Here is a 15,808-nt window from a genome sequence, read left to right on the forward strand (position 1 = left end):
ATCTTTGGAAAATAGCCTGCTAGAGGGGTGAACTTGACAAGTAGTTACTACACAACATGATAATATTGATATCTTAGAGATCCCACAACTGCTATTGACAAAAATAATAACAGTTGGTATTAGGCTCCAACCTGTACTGGGAATTTTATGTTCTTTCTTCCAAAATAGCTTTACTGAGATTTATTTTCAATACCGTAAAAATCACCCAGTTAAAGTGCACAATTTGGTGGTTTTCTGATATACTCAATAGAGTTGTATAGCCACTACCAACTAATTTCAGAACATTTCCAACACCCCCAAAAGAAACTCGGTAAACATTGGCAGTGACCCCCCTCCCTCATTACTTCACTAATCTCAGCCCCTGGCAACCATTGATCTACTTTCTATCTCTATCTGCCTAGTCTAGACATTCCATATAAATGGAATCATACACTATGTGGTCCTCTGTGACTGGCTTCTTTCACTTACCAACAGTGTTTTCAAGGTGCATCCATGTTATATGTTATTTCTCAGTCCTCAAAACAGTCTGAATTGACTCCTCATTTCTATGAGAAAATAGAAGCAATCAGAAGAGAATCTCTAAAAGCTCCTATAGGCAACTGTGCCCAGGTTAATTTTATCTTTATGGGTGAACAGTGACCAACACATAATAAACATGCAATGAGTATTTGTGAATAAATAAGCCCACCATGGTGATTTTTAAAGTGTAGTCCTTTGACCTACAGCCTCACAATGCTCTGTCTCCCTGCAGTTCTCAGGCCCTCAACCCTGACCTATTAAATCAGATTTCCAGGGATGGGATCCAAGCAATAGAATTATAGAAATTGATTGATTAATTGACTAGGTAATATATTCATGAGCTTCAGGATCCAAAAGATACAAAAGGTATGTCATGTTGGGGCATCTGGGTGACTCAGTGGTTAAGTGTCTGCCTTTGGCTCAAGTCGTGATCTTGGTGTCCTGAGATCGAGTCCTGCATCAGGCTCCCCACAGAGCCTGCTTCTCCCTCTGCCTCTGTCTCTGCCTCTCTCTGTGTCTCCCATGAATAAATAAAATCTTTAAAAAAAAAGGGTATGCCATGACATTTTCCTTCCCTTTTATGTCCTCTAGCCAGTCAGCTTGTTTCTCTAGGGGCAACTAATTTCACCAGTCGTTTTGTTTTGTTTTTTTTTCCAGAGATATGGTCCACAAATGAATAAATATGCGTGTAATATTCTTGTGCTTTACTACTTCCTCCACAGAGGCATACTATACACATTTTTATGCACATTATTTATATTTAAATATGACTTATATATAAAATGTTTATGTACAGTTTAAAGAACACTAAAATGAACACCCATACACCCATCTCTCAGGTTAAGAACTAGAACATCACTGCTACCCTGAGATATCGGCAAGGTGCTTCTCCTCCATCACCACCAGGGGAAACCTGGACTGAATTTTTGCCTTAACCATATTTTGCTTAGCTTTTCATGTTTACCAACTATACATGTATTCTTAAATAATATAGCATTTAGCTGGGCCTATTTATGAAATTCATATCAATGGAGACATTTTGCATATGTTAATTAGTAAGTTGTTTCTTTTACTCAATATTGTTTTTGAGGAACAAACAGTTGATGTCTATAATTGTAATGCATTTATTTTCACTGGTGTCTGATACCCCATTTTGTATGTATGTAACACAGGTTTTTTTTTTTTTAAGATTTTATTTGTTTATTGGACAGAGAGAGAGCACAAGCAGGAGGAGCTGCAGGCAAAGGGAAAGGGAGAAGAAGGCTCCCTGCCAAGTAGGGAGCCCAATGTGGGGCTTGATTCCAGGAACCTGGGACCATGACCCGAGTTGAAGGCAGACGCTCAACTGACTGAGCCACACAGGCACCCCAGTGACACAGTGTATTTATCAATTCCACTGTTGATTGACTTTTGAATTGTCACTGATTTTGCTACTGTAAACAATGCTGTTATAGAGTTGGTTGTGCAAGCCTCCCGTCACCCATGTCAAGTTTCAGGAGCTATGCTGTCCAATACAGTAGCCATTAGCCATATGTGGCTATTGAGCACCTAAAATATAGCCAGTCCAAGTGCAGCAAGTCTAGAATATAGACTGAATTTTGAAGACTTAGTATGAAAAAGAAATGTAAAATATCTCACTATCAATGTTTTTATATTTAATATATATTGAAATGAAAAACTTTAGATACATTGGTGTAAGTTAAAATATTATTAAAATTAATTTCACTAATTCTTTTTACTTTTTTAAATGAGTTATTAGAAAATTTAAAAGTACATATACAGCTTGCATTCTATTTCCATAAGACAGTGCTGTTCAATAAAGTATCTCATTGTGGAATTATTGGGTCTAGTATTTGGTAACACCTAAGTGTTTTGCAAAGTGGTTATAACCTTTACACTTTTACTAGCAACATATGAATGCTCCTCTTGCCATACCCATCAGCATTGCCCAGATTTAAAATTTTTGCCAATCTGGTAGATGTTGAATGTTATTGCACTGTGGTTTGCAATGTACATTTACTTCATTACTAAAAATGTTGAGAATTTTTTTTTCAGGCACTAGGCTGAGTGCCATACGTGACTTTAAAAAATTGTTCGTAGGGATGCCCGGGTGGCTCAGCAGTTGAGAATCTGCCTTCAGCTTAGGGTGTGATCCTGGAGTTCCTAGATCGAGTCCTGCATCGGGCTCCTGCAGGGAGCCTGCTTCTCCCTCTGTCTGTGTTTCTGCCTCTCTCCCTATGTCTTTCATGAATAAATAAATAGATCTTTAAAAAATTTGTTTTTATGATACCTTGGTGACTCAGTCAATTAAGTATCTGCCTTCAGCTCAGGTCACCATCCCAGGGTCCTGGGATATTGGCCTTGTGTCAGGTTACCTGCTCAGTGGGGAGTCTGCTTCTCCCTTTCTCTCTGCTCATGCTCTCTCTCTCAAACAAATAAATACAGTATTTAAAAAGTTGGTTTTTACTTAAGTATAATTGACACACGATGTTACATTAGTTTTGGGTGTACAACATAGTGATTCAACATCTCTATATGTTATGCTCTGCTCACAAATGTAGCTGCCATCTGTCACCATACATTGCTATGACAATAGCTCTGACTATATTCCCTATGCTGTGCCTTTCATCCCTGTGACTTACTCATTCTGTAACCAGAAGCCTGCATCTCCCACCCCTCTCATCCATTTTTCCCATCCCACTACCACCTCCCCTCTGGCAACCATCAGTTTGTCTTCTGTCTTTAAAGGTGTGATTCTGCTTTTTGTTGTTTATTCATTTGTTTTGTTTCTTAGATTCCACATATAAGTGAAATCATATGATATTTGTTTTTATCAGTCTAATTTATTTCGCCTAGCATAATACCCTCTAGGCCCATCCATGTTGCAAATGGCAAGATCTTGTCCTTTTTTATTGCTGTGTAATATTCGTGTGTGTGTGTGTGTGTGTGTGTGTGTGTGTGTGTACCACATCTTCTTTATCTGTTCTAGGAATGGATAAATATGTCATTTGACATTTTGTCATATGTTCACTTATATTTTTTCTTCTGTGTTTTCCTTATGGCTCTCTCATTCCCTATTTCAATGTATCTCTTTTTTATTGATTGATAGGAATTATTTATACTGAATACTATCATTTATGTGTCATGCAAATATCTTTTTTGGCTTATAACTTACTTTTTTTCACTCTTTTTAGTGAAAACCTTTGGTTTTGAGGCAAACTCAAAGTTACAGAAAAATCTCTGTTACAAAAAAGTTTACTTGTATAGGGAAGCCCCAGGGGCTCAGGGGTTTAGCACCGCCTTCAGCCCAGGGCCTGATCCTGGAGTCCCGGGACTGAGTCCCACGTCGGGCTCCCTGAATGGAGCCTGCTTCTCCCTCTGCCTGTGTCTGCCTTTCAGTCTCTCTCTCTCTCTGAATAAAAAATAAATAAATCTTTAAAAAAAAGTTTACTTGTATACTACAAATAAATTTTCCCCTTGAGAGTAAGCTGCCAATATGATGTCCCATTACCTATGAATACTTCTTTTTTTTTTTTTTTAACCTATGAATACTTCTGTGTGTTGTTTTTACAAACAAGGACATTCTCCTACATCACAACAATCCAAAATAGTTATTAAGGAAATGCTATCTGGCAGCATTTGTTCAGAGTTTTTCTGGTAATCTGGGGGTGAGATATGCTGTATTGAACTCATGCAGTCTGAGTAAGAAGCAAAACCCAAATAGCATTTTAGAATTACATTTTGTTGTTGCTGCAGTTAGCAAATATAATTAACTTGTATATATTTTCCATTGACATCAGATGTATAAAATCAGATGAATCATAAATCTTGGTCTCTGACACATTATCATTAGTCCTTTCATGACCTTCTTTTATTATTTGTTTATGTAAAAAATATGATGAACACTGTGGACCTGCATCAACCCCAAAACTTGACAGCAACCTATGTGTTCTTCTCCTATTCCATCCTCTGCTTTCCCCCATTTTCCTGTATTTTATATTCATAATTCCTTTCTTATCAATATACTGTATATGCTTAGTCTTATACATAATGTATGATATGTGTATTGCTTAGTCTTTTTTAATAGCAGCTTTATTTTTAATAGCAGCTTTATTGAGATATAATTCACAAATCATAGAATTTACTCTTTTAAAATATAGAATTAGTGATTTTTAGCATATTCATGTGTGACCATCACCACTATCTAATTCCAGAACATTGGGACACTTGGGTGGCTCAGCGGTTGGGCGCCTGCCTTCAGATCAGGTTGTGATCCCCGGCATCTGGGATCGAGTCCCGCATCAGGCTCCCTGTGAGGAACCTGCTTCTCCCTCTGCCTTTGTCTCTCCCTCTCTCTCTCAGTCTGTGTCTCTCATATAAATAAATAAATGTATTTATAAATAAATAATTAATTAATTAAAAAATAATTCCAGAACATTTTCATTATCCTCCAAATAAACCCTATATTTATTAAGCAGTCACTCCTCATTCCCCCAAATGCCCCACCCCAGCTGCCACTAATCTACTTTTTTCCTTATGGATTTGCCTAATGGGCATTTCACATAAATGAAATTAAATAATATGTGTTTTTTGTAGAGCCCCTGGGTCAGTCAGTTGGGCATCTGATTCTTGGTTTAGGCTTAGATCATGGTCTTGGGGTCATGGGAATAAGCTCTGAGTTGGACTCCCTGCCAGCCTGGAGTCAGCTCAAGATTCTGTCTCCCTTTCCCTGCCCCTTGTGCCTCCCCTCAGGCCATGCATGCACATTCTCTCTGTATCTCTAAAATAAATGAATAAAAATAAAAATAAAATCTTTAAAAAAATAATATGTGGTTTTTGTGTCTGGATTTTTTTTCACCCAGCATAATGTTTTCAGGTACATTCCTGCTGAGTGTGTATCAGCACTTAATTTCTTTTTGTAGCTGGATAATAGTCCATTATATGGATATATACATTTTATCTATTCCTCAGGTGAGGGACATTTTGAGTGTTTCCTACGTTTGGCTACTGTGAATAATAGTGTTATAAAAAATTATGTACAGGGCTTTTTGCATGGACATATATATTTTCAGTTCTCCTTGGTGTACACCTAGGAGTGGTGGTCCTGGGTCATATGGTTACTTTATGGATAACTTTTGGAGGTGATGACAGTTTTCTAAATGGGCTATACCATTTTACATTCCCACCAAAAATGAGTGAGAGTTCCTGTCTCCACATCCCTATCAGTCCTTATTATTGTCCATCTTTGTGATTTTAGCCATCTAATAAGGGTGAAGTGGTAGCTCATTGTGGTTTTGATTTGCCTTTCCTGATGACTAATAATACTGAGCATCCTCTTATTGGCCTTTTGTGTATCTTCTTTGGATATGAAATGTCTATTCAAATACCTTGCTTATTTTTCATTGAGTTTCTTGTCTCATTTTTAAGTTGTAAGGATTCTTTACATATTCTAGGTACAAGCTCCTGATCAGGTTTATGATTGATAAGTATTTTCTCCCATTTTGTGGATTGCCTTTTCATCTTCCTGAGCATGGAAATAACCCAACTTGGACCATGAGGAAAAGGCAAACACTTATAGATGGTGGAGCAGCAACATAGGAGAAGGATCTGATTCGTGAGAGAGAAATAAACTTCTACTTTGTTGAATCACTGATGGTAATTGTGTCATACATCCAATACAACATTTTCCTTTTTCAAATGCCTTCATATTCTATAGAAGCTCTGTGAGACAGGTAGAATCATGCTATTCCCATCTTACAAAAAAGAAACATGAAACCCAGAAAGCTCAGTGACTGACATGGTGTCATGCAGCTTATGTGCAAAGCAGTGATGAATTCTTAGCACCAAAGCTCCCTGCCTCTTATCAGCCCTGAGCTGATAAGGAAGCTGACAGGAAGAGGGAGGTGTATTTTGTCTTAAAGGAAGAAGGTAGATGGTCACAATGTACCTTAGGTCAGAAGTCTAGACTCTGCTTCTATTTATTGTGTACACTTTTATAGTAATTTAAATTTTCTGAGCCTCAGCTTCCTTATTTATAAATTATGGAGCTTTGACAGGTTGATGCTCTATATTTCCCACCAGGTGTGAATGTCTTTTATTTTTTATTTTTTAATTAATTATTTATTTATTTATTTATTTATTTATTTATTTATTTATTTATTTATTTATGATAGACACAGAGAGTGAGAATGAGAGAGAGGCAGAGACACAGGCAGAGGGAGAAGCAGGCTCTATGCCGGGAGCCCGACGTGCGACTCGATCCCGGGACTCCAGGATCGCGCCCTGGGCCAAAGGCAGGCGCCAAACCGCTGAGCCACCCAGGGATCCCCATGTCTTTTAATATAATTATACTGTTTCCAGGTAATTGTTTTCACTGACTGTTATGCTAAATATTTGCTCATATGGCATAGCCATTTCAGCTAAACTTAATGTATATTGGGAAATTCTTTTGGATGCCAGTTTAACAAAGGCAGCGGCCCTTAAGCAGCAACAGAGATATCGGGTGCCTGGGTGACTCATCTGGTTAAGCGCCTGACTCTTGATTTTTGGCTCAGGTCATGATCACAGAGCTATGAGATGAAGCCCAGTATTGGGCTCCATGCTCAGTGAGGAGTCTGTTTGAGATTCTCTCTTCCTCTGCCTCTGCCCCACCCCCATGCTCTCTGCCTCTCTAAAATAAATAAACACATCTTTAAGAGAGAGAGAGAGAGAGAGGTGTCTTCACATAAGACCTTTGGAAGGCACTCCATGTCTGTGCATGAATTTCCCCATCTGTGGAATGAGAATTAAAGGAAATAATGTGGTAAAAAGCTGATTACAGTTCCTGGCACAGGTAGGATTCAATTAATGACAAAAATAAGTATTATTATATATGATAGATGTGCATTAACTCCCTGGTAACAAGAAGTCAAGATTGAACGTGTTGGAGTTCACATGTATTCATTCACATAGAAGCCTGTCCGAGGAAGTCAGAGCAGAGCTCTTGGGGGAAATAGGATATTCTTAGGCTCTCATTTTAATGAGATCAATATGAATGCCCAAGTCTGCACTGATCAACTATGGCACTGTAACCCCAGACAGGTTTTCCTCTTGGGTTGAATGCTGTCATACAGAAATCATTACCTAGGACTTGGGATGGCATTATTTACTAAGAGTTTGAGGGGGTTGGGGAAGGGTGGAAATAAAGACAATTGTTTTTGCTAGCACTGCTGTGATTTCATTTCTATGTTCTGAAAGAAAATAAAAACCCTAAAGTTGTATAAAGAGTAAAATGCCTGCCCTGCCCTTGGGAAGCTTGTTTATCAGGGAGATCGCTCCGCTCCCAGCCCAACTTACTCTCAGAGCTGCAGCTGTGGTTTCCATTTCTTGGGGAGCAGGGTGCACAATGTGTCAGTCCTGAAGGCAAGCTTTTTTTTTTTTTTCTTTGTTCCTCAGCTGAAAGATTGTCTCTACCACCTGCCGCCTCCTCTTTGCTCATTGCCATATAACGTCATCTCTTGTTCTTTCATCTCCCTGAGACCACAGATGTCCAAGGCTCTGGAATTATGCAACCTAATCTTCCAAAAAACAGTGTTTACATGGTCTCAGAGTCTGCTTGCTGCCTTATCTGATGAAGCTGCAGTGGGACATTATTTGAAACATCCCAAGAGAGAAAGCTTCCTTATAGCTTAAGGTAGCAACACTGATTAGAGCATGGCAAGTAAACAGGACTCTGCTCAGAGTTGCTTCTATAAGATGACCTTTGAAGCTCAGCAGAGTGTAAATACAGTGATGAAACATTTAAACATTTAAATTAAAATATTTTTTTAAAAGGCCTTTGTTACTCTGATGTTCTCTTTGACTTCTGTGGGAAATAGTTTATAGTCCATGATTTTTAAAAAATTTATTCCTAAGCAAAACTTGGAAGTTAATCCTCAGGAATTTCTTTCCTGTGGGTGACCTGCTACCCTGCTGCCTCCACCCAAGAATCAGTTAGCCCCCTAATGATTTCTCATATGAACCCCTACCTTGTTTCATCAAAATGTACTTCTCCTATTGCCTATCTTCTCTATCTCTTGGTCTTTGCTTTCTAACTAATTAAAGAGAGTAGGAAAGATAGCAGGAGAGAGAAGGGAGAAAGAGAAGGAGGCAGATTTAAACCCATCAATGTGCTCATATAAGTTGCAATGTCCTCATGTATAAAGTAAAAATAATGCCAGAAACAGTCAAACTGAATTGGAATATATTTAGGCCTGGGGTGCTCAGTCGGTTAAGCATCTGACTTATAATTTCAGCTCAGATCACAGTCTCAGGGTCCTGGGATTGAGCCCAGAGTCCTGGTCTTGCTCTGTGCTCAGCGAGAAGTCTGCTGGAGATTCTTTCCCTCTCCCTCTATTCCTTCCCCGACTCATGCTCCCACACTCTCTCTCTCTAATAAATAAACAAATCTTTAAATATATATATGGACACATATATGTACACATATATATGTATTTAGGCCTGCAGTTGAGGAAAATGCTCAGGTTACTTCAGATGATGGTGCTCTGTTGCAGAAATTCACAGGGAAGTAACAAAGTAGAAAGCAGAGGAAGCTGGTTCAGCAGAGGATGAGTAGGTGGCATGGAGAACTAGAATGTTCTCCAGAAGACCACAGCCTCCTAGTTGCCCAGTAGCAGCTCTTGGTGGTCTGTTCTTGGGATTCAGGAACCCTCCATCTCTGTATCAACAGCTACTACTTCTGACACCAAAGTGATTTTTCTGATTAATCTCTGGTCTCCATCTGCTCACTTAAGGCTTCTCCTGTCTCATGGCTTCTGCTTCCTGCCTTTTTTCTGTGGATTTTTCTGCTTCTTGCTACCCTACTCTCTGTGCCTCACAGCAAAAACTCTCCAATCAGAGTTTCATTGATTGCTCTCCAGTACAATTACCCACAGATTTTTCCAAACTTGCCTTTTCCCCTGGCTCATGTTAATAGTTCTTAGAGATTTATCAGGAGTAGAATGACACCTGTTTATCAGACTTGGTTTTCCCCATGTGCGTTCTTACTTCACTCCTGGTCCACAAACATGTATAGAGTACCTATGATAAGACAAATACTATGCCAAGTACTGAGGAGAGCAAGATGATAGAAGATGAATTAACAGACTATGAGAGAGACAACCCAGAAAAGAGACAATTGAAATTCAGTGATGTTGTGGCACCTGGGTGGCTCAGGGGTTGAGCATCTACTTCTGGCTCAGATCGTGATCCCGGGGTCCTGGGATCGAGTCCTGCATCTGGCTCCCCCGCGGGGAGCCTGCTTCTCCCTCTGCCTATGTCTCTGCCTCTCTCTGTGTGTCTCTAATGAATAAATAAATAAAATCTTGAAAAAAAAAAGAAAAATAAATTCAGTGATGTATGTGTTTTCTGGGATTGCTGTGACAAATTGCCACAAAATCGGTGGCTTAAAACAACAGAAATTAATCTCTAACAGTTCTGGAGGCTAGAAGTCTAAAATCAAGGTGTCAGTGGGGCCATGCTCCCCCTAACTTATGGTGGTTGCCTGCAATCCTTGGCAATACTTGGTTTGTAGACATATCACTCCAATCTCTGCCTCAGATTTCACATGGTGTACTCCCTGCATATCCCTCTGTGTCTTCACATGGCCTTCCTTTAGGGACACTAGTCATTGGATTTAGGATGCACCCTAATCTAATAGGATCACATCTGAAAAGATCCTATTTCTTTTTTTTTTTTAAGATTTTATTTATTTATTTGAGAGGGAGAGTGGCAGAGAGAGCACCAGATGGGGGAGGGTCAAAGGGAGAGGCAGACTCCCCACTGAGTGGGTAGCCTGATGTGGGGCTTAATTCTGAGACCCTGAGATCATGACCTGTGCTGAAGGCAGACATTTAACCAACTGAGCCGCCCAGGTGCCCTGTGAGGATCCTATTTCTAAATAAGATTACATTCATTCACTGGTTCTTGGTGGATGTGAATTTTGAGGTGATCCTATTCAATAATGGATGATCCTGTTCAAGCATGGATGGTAAAGACTACATTGGTTGGGGGAGTAGAATGCTCCAAGGAGGACACTTACTCCCCTTCTCTCTGATCTACTGGCCTGATCTAATCATAGAAAGTCCAACACAACTGAGCAGCAGCATAGGAGAAGCAATAATGGTAATAATGGTAAAAAATTACCATTGGTTGAATGATTGCTCTGTATGATAGGCATCAAAATAGGTGCTTTATATAGAATAAAATATAATTCTTACAACACCATAATTAAATAATAATATTCTGGTTAAGTTAGTTAACCAGGGAGATTAAATTAGTTTTTCAAGGTGGAATGGTCAGTAAGGGCAGATCAGGGTTTGATCTAAGGTCCAAGACTTTATCACTATAAATACTTCAAGGAAGCCTGGGGCTGGCATGACCTGTACAGTGCAACTTGAAATACCTCAAAATATCTCCTCTACAGTTGTAAAAAATTCTGAACTCATTTGTCTTAGGGCGTCACAAGCTCATATAAACAGTCATCATTTAGAACTGTGTCATCTGATATGGTAACCACTAACTGTATGTGACTACTGAGCACTTCAAATGTGGTTTAGTTGAACAAGTCTGTGCTGTGATTCTAAAATACACAGACTTAGGATGAAAAAGAAGATCGTAAAATATCTCAATATTTATACTGAAATCATATTTTAGATGTATTAAAATGTTAAATAAAATATACTATTAAAATTAATAGTATCACTTTAATTGATTAAATTAATCCTATCACTTTCTTTTTCCCTTTCTCAATGTGGCTAATTGAAAATTTAAAATCAAATTCATGGCCCATTCCTGTTGGACAGTGCTGGTCTGGAAAATTTCTGCTTATAGAACTCCATATTTTTCCAATGGGAGGCATATTTTCCAATGGGAGTGAGTATATCAGAGACGGTAGACAGGTGCTGGGCAGTGTTGAAATTAAGATGGATGTAGATGGCTCTGAACAGAGGTCTTTGTGCAGCTAGTGGTAATTGAAGTCATTAATGCTTGGTTTTGGGAAATGACAAAATAAATCACGGAATCTTGACATTTCATGATTTAAGAAATAAGTGCCTTGTGGGTCATCTGGTCTAGGAAATGATGGTAAGGAAATGCCTTGAACTCAGTGTCTGAATGTTTGGGTTCCAGTCTCAGCTCCACCATTTATTAGCTAGGAGATCTTGGGAAAATCATTTAATCTCTTTTCTTGTATGTATAATGAAGGAGATAAATCTGCTTGACCTTTCTCAGAGGGTTAATTCAGGTATCTTAACTTATTCAAAAGTCCATTTAAATTTCTGAAGCACTGTGCAAATATGATATTAAAAAGACATTGCCTATGTTAGAATCCTGGCTCAGTCCAGCTGTAGAGAGTTGTAGATAATTTTCAAAGTGGATATTTACTTTAAACACAATTTGGCACTGAACATATTGGTGTGTTCATGCTTATATCTACGCAGAGAAGCAAAAAGAAGCAAAGATGAAGAAAGACAGTGACTCCCATTTTTTCCTTCTTCTTTTTTCTATCATAGTTACAAATCCCTAAGGAATTTTGGATGAGAATTCTGGAACCTGGCAAAATCAAGTAAATCAGGCTGAGATAATGAATAGAACAAGTTGCTGTAGGATGACGTTTTGGGCTGAGCTACTCTGCCCAAGCTGGCCCCTTCCAGGGTTGGCTCTTTTCAGAAGCAAAGGCAGCACAATGCTGCGCTCTGTTGTTAACAGTGTGGCATGACCAGCTAGGGCCATTTCCCTATTTTTCTTGAACAGTCAGTTCCCCAGCCCCAGGCTTGTCAGAGGAGCCAGGAGAAGCCAGGGATACCTGAGGCATTCTCACTCCTGTGCCAGCCTCAGGAATACTGGCTGAGGTTGGGTCAACCTGAAGGGTGACTGCTGACAGCTTTGACTCCTCAGACATCTCTCCATTGCTTGTTGCTGTACTGGACCCTCAGGGAGGTCAATGTTCTCCTGGGCCTCTCTGTTGTTGTACACATCTGGAACTAAAACTCAGGCTCTATTCCCACAGCCCTTAATTTGACACTAAGAACAGTGGACAAATGTAAATGACCTCTGACGATTCCACCTCCCCAGTCACCTTTTGAGGTAAGGCCCCAGGGGCTGGAATTCTGGAAGGTGCCCTTGCAGTTTTCATAAAACCCCAGGGGCCCAGGGCCATCTAAAGGAAATACCTACACAGTATTCACCTGTAGGATTAGACTTAACTACACCCTTGAGAACACATAGGACTCTTTAAAATTCTAAGATTTTAAAATAGTGCTTCTTTCTGATAACTAAATTAAAACATATTCTTTGTAGAATACTTGGAAGTTACTGTAAGGTACTGTGATTACAACCCCATAAATTATTATTTTGCTTTATGTTCTGTAATTCCTCTCTTTATATTTCATATAATTAATAAAAGGAAAAAAAGACCCTACCCCAAAATAAAAACAAAAGTTTTGGACCTAGACTAGAATGTACTAAGGATTCCTACTTTTAAAAATAAGAAAAAAAGCAAAAGATCCAGTAAAAGATTATAAAAGATATAAGCAGATAGTTTAGAGAAGCTGTAAGTGGAATGGTGAATATGCATAGATGAAAAGACACCCAGTATCAATCAGGGCAATGAGGGCAGCCCCGTGGTGCGGCGGTTTAGCGCTGCCTGCAGCCCAGGGCGTGATCTGGAGACCCTGGATTGGGTCCCACATCGGGCTCTCTGCATGGAGCCTGCTTCTGTCTCTGCCTCTTTCTCTCTCTCTCTGCATCTCTATGAATAAATAAATAAAATCTTTAAAAAAAAATCAGGGCAATGAGACTTTTCCCACCCAGTTAAAAAGTTCAATAATAGTAAAGTTTGGTGGAGATGTGGGACATCAGGAACATTCATATCCTACTTTAGAGGGTAAGTGTGGTGTAGTCTCTTTGAAGAAAATTCCTTAACATCTGGTACAGGTGAAGATGCAATTCAGCTTATTTTCCATGACTGCATATACATACACTTAAAATAAAATTGGAACCATTCATTAATACTATTTAATAACCTGGTTAAGAGCTTAAAGATATATCACGAACATTTTTCTGTCGTTAAACAAGAAAACTTATTATTAAAAAGCCTCCAGCAAAGGCACCTAACCCATGCTTCCTCTCTCTGCACTTTGGGGATGGCTAGCATTTTGGTGCTTCTAAAACATTTATGACATCTGACATCAACCAGTCCATATCCGGACCCTACTAATCTTTTTGGCTCTCTTGTCAGGTCTTTTAATTCTCCAGAGTAGCTTTTCTCCATTTTCTCCATTTCCTTAAGTCTCTAATTCTACATAATTTTTACTCTCAGCACATGATCTGATCTTCTATTTCACTGGGGAATTAGGAATCATGAGATAATGATTTTCTCCAATCGACTCTATAAATTGAACTGCATTACTATCTGATTCTGTTCTCTTTTCTTTGTTTCAAGAGAAGAAGTGTTCCCACTCCTGCCTCAGGCCAATGTCTATTCCTACATAGGCTTTTGAACTCATACCTTTAATTTTACTGGATCACATAATGCTTCTATTTCCATATCCTCAATATTTTCTATAGCACTTAAATATTTCAAGTCATTCCCAGGATAAACCATAGTGAAGTGGCCTTGGTTCAAGCCTTCCTCCACATACTGCCATAGCTCTTCTCTCCAACACAGGTATAGTGAACAACTATGGCACATTAAAAAAAAAAATCAGACTTCTCCTTTCTCTTTTTCAAACAAATCTACTCCTAGATGTAGTTGAATAGTCTAGAGTTGGGCACTTCACCCAATCTAGGTTAATTGGAGTTCTTCCCTAATTTGTTTGTTTATTAATCTGGATATTATTCTATTATATGGCTATTCCATGATTGTTAATTCATTCCCTTGTTGAATTTTTGGAATGTTTCCAGTATTTGGGCTGTTATAAATAAAGCTACTATGAACATTCTAGTGCAAGTCTTTTGGGAGACATTTGTTTCCATTTCTCTTAGATAAATACCCAGGAATAGAATTGCTGGGTCATATATTAGATGTATGTATAGAAGCCAAAAGCAGGTCATCCCAAAGTGTGCCACTTTGGCTTATTAATTATCTTAAATTAAAGATAGTTAAAAGAAGCCAGTGCAAGAAGAACATTCTGGCTCCCCGTTGTCTTCAGAAAGCAGGAGAGAAATCTCCCATGTGAAAGGTACCCTCTCTGTTCCAAGAGACCTCCTTATCAACAGAGATTGGGAATTCAGGCTAAGAAGGCTGTATCAACAAACCTTGTACTTTTTACTAATTTCCTACCCCAACCCAAATTCTGTTCAGAATTCCTTTACTAACTAAAGCTCCTGAACATAAATTATCTTTGTCCTATCAATTCCTCACAGTTATTGTCTCTTTGTCTAAAAAATATAAAAACTGCCTGCCTTGGTCAGTTCTTCAGGTCTCAATTTCATTATGGGGTCTCCTCGTTCACATAATTAAACTTTATTTTTTTCTTCTGTTAATCTGTTTTATGTCAATATAATTCTTAGACTAGCTAGAATAACTCTGAAGGATGGAGAAAAAAATTTTCTGACTTTACATATGTTTAGCTTTATACAAAACTGCTAAACAGTTCTCCAAAGCAATCCTACCATTTTACATTCTAACCAGGAGTGTACAAGAGTTCCATTTGCTTCATATTTCCACCAATATTTGATATAACCACTCTTATGTTAGCCTTTTTAAGTGTGTGAAATGCTATCACATTGTGGTCTTAATTGTATTTTCCTGATGCCTAATGATCTTGAGCACCTTTTCATGACCCTTTGACCAATTTTATAGCTTTTCTGAACTACTGGTCAAATATTTGACACTGGAAGACCTGTACCTTCAGCAGGGTATGGTATTTTATTTACCATAGAGTAGAATAAACTCAAGGCAAAAAAAAAAGGAGGGGGGGAAGAAAAGCACTCAGCAGTTCAGGCCAGGCATTGAAATATCTTGAGGTTAAATTGAGCTTTTTTTTTTTTTTTTAAGATTTTATTTATTTATTCATGAGAGACAGAGAGAGAGAGAGAGAGAGAGAAAGGCAGAGACACAGGCAGAGCGAGAAGCAGACTCCATGCAGGGAGCCCGACGTGGGACTTGATCCCAGGACTCCAGGATCACGACCTGGGCCAAAGGCAGGCGCTAAACTGCTGGGCCACCCAGGGATCCCCTTAAATTCGGCTTTTTAGAGAAATTTTGTATGATGGTTCTCCTTCTGCCTTCCCACCAGCCATTGTTTCCAAAGTACCGATGCCATGTGTT

Source organism: Canis lupus, chromosome 10 (assembly GCF_011100685.1).
Source record: "Canis lupus familiaris isolate Mischka breed German Shepherd chromosome 10, alternate assembly UU_Cfam_GSD_1.0, whole genome shotgun sequence".
Lineage (NCBI taxonomy): Eukaryota > Metazoa > Chordata > Mammalia > Carnivora > Canidae > Canis > Canis lupus.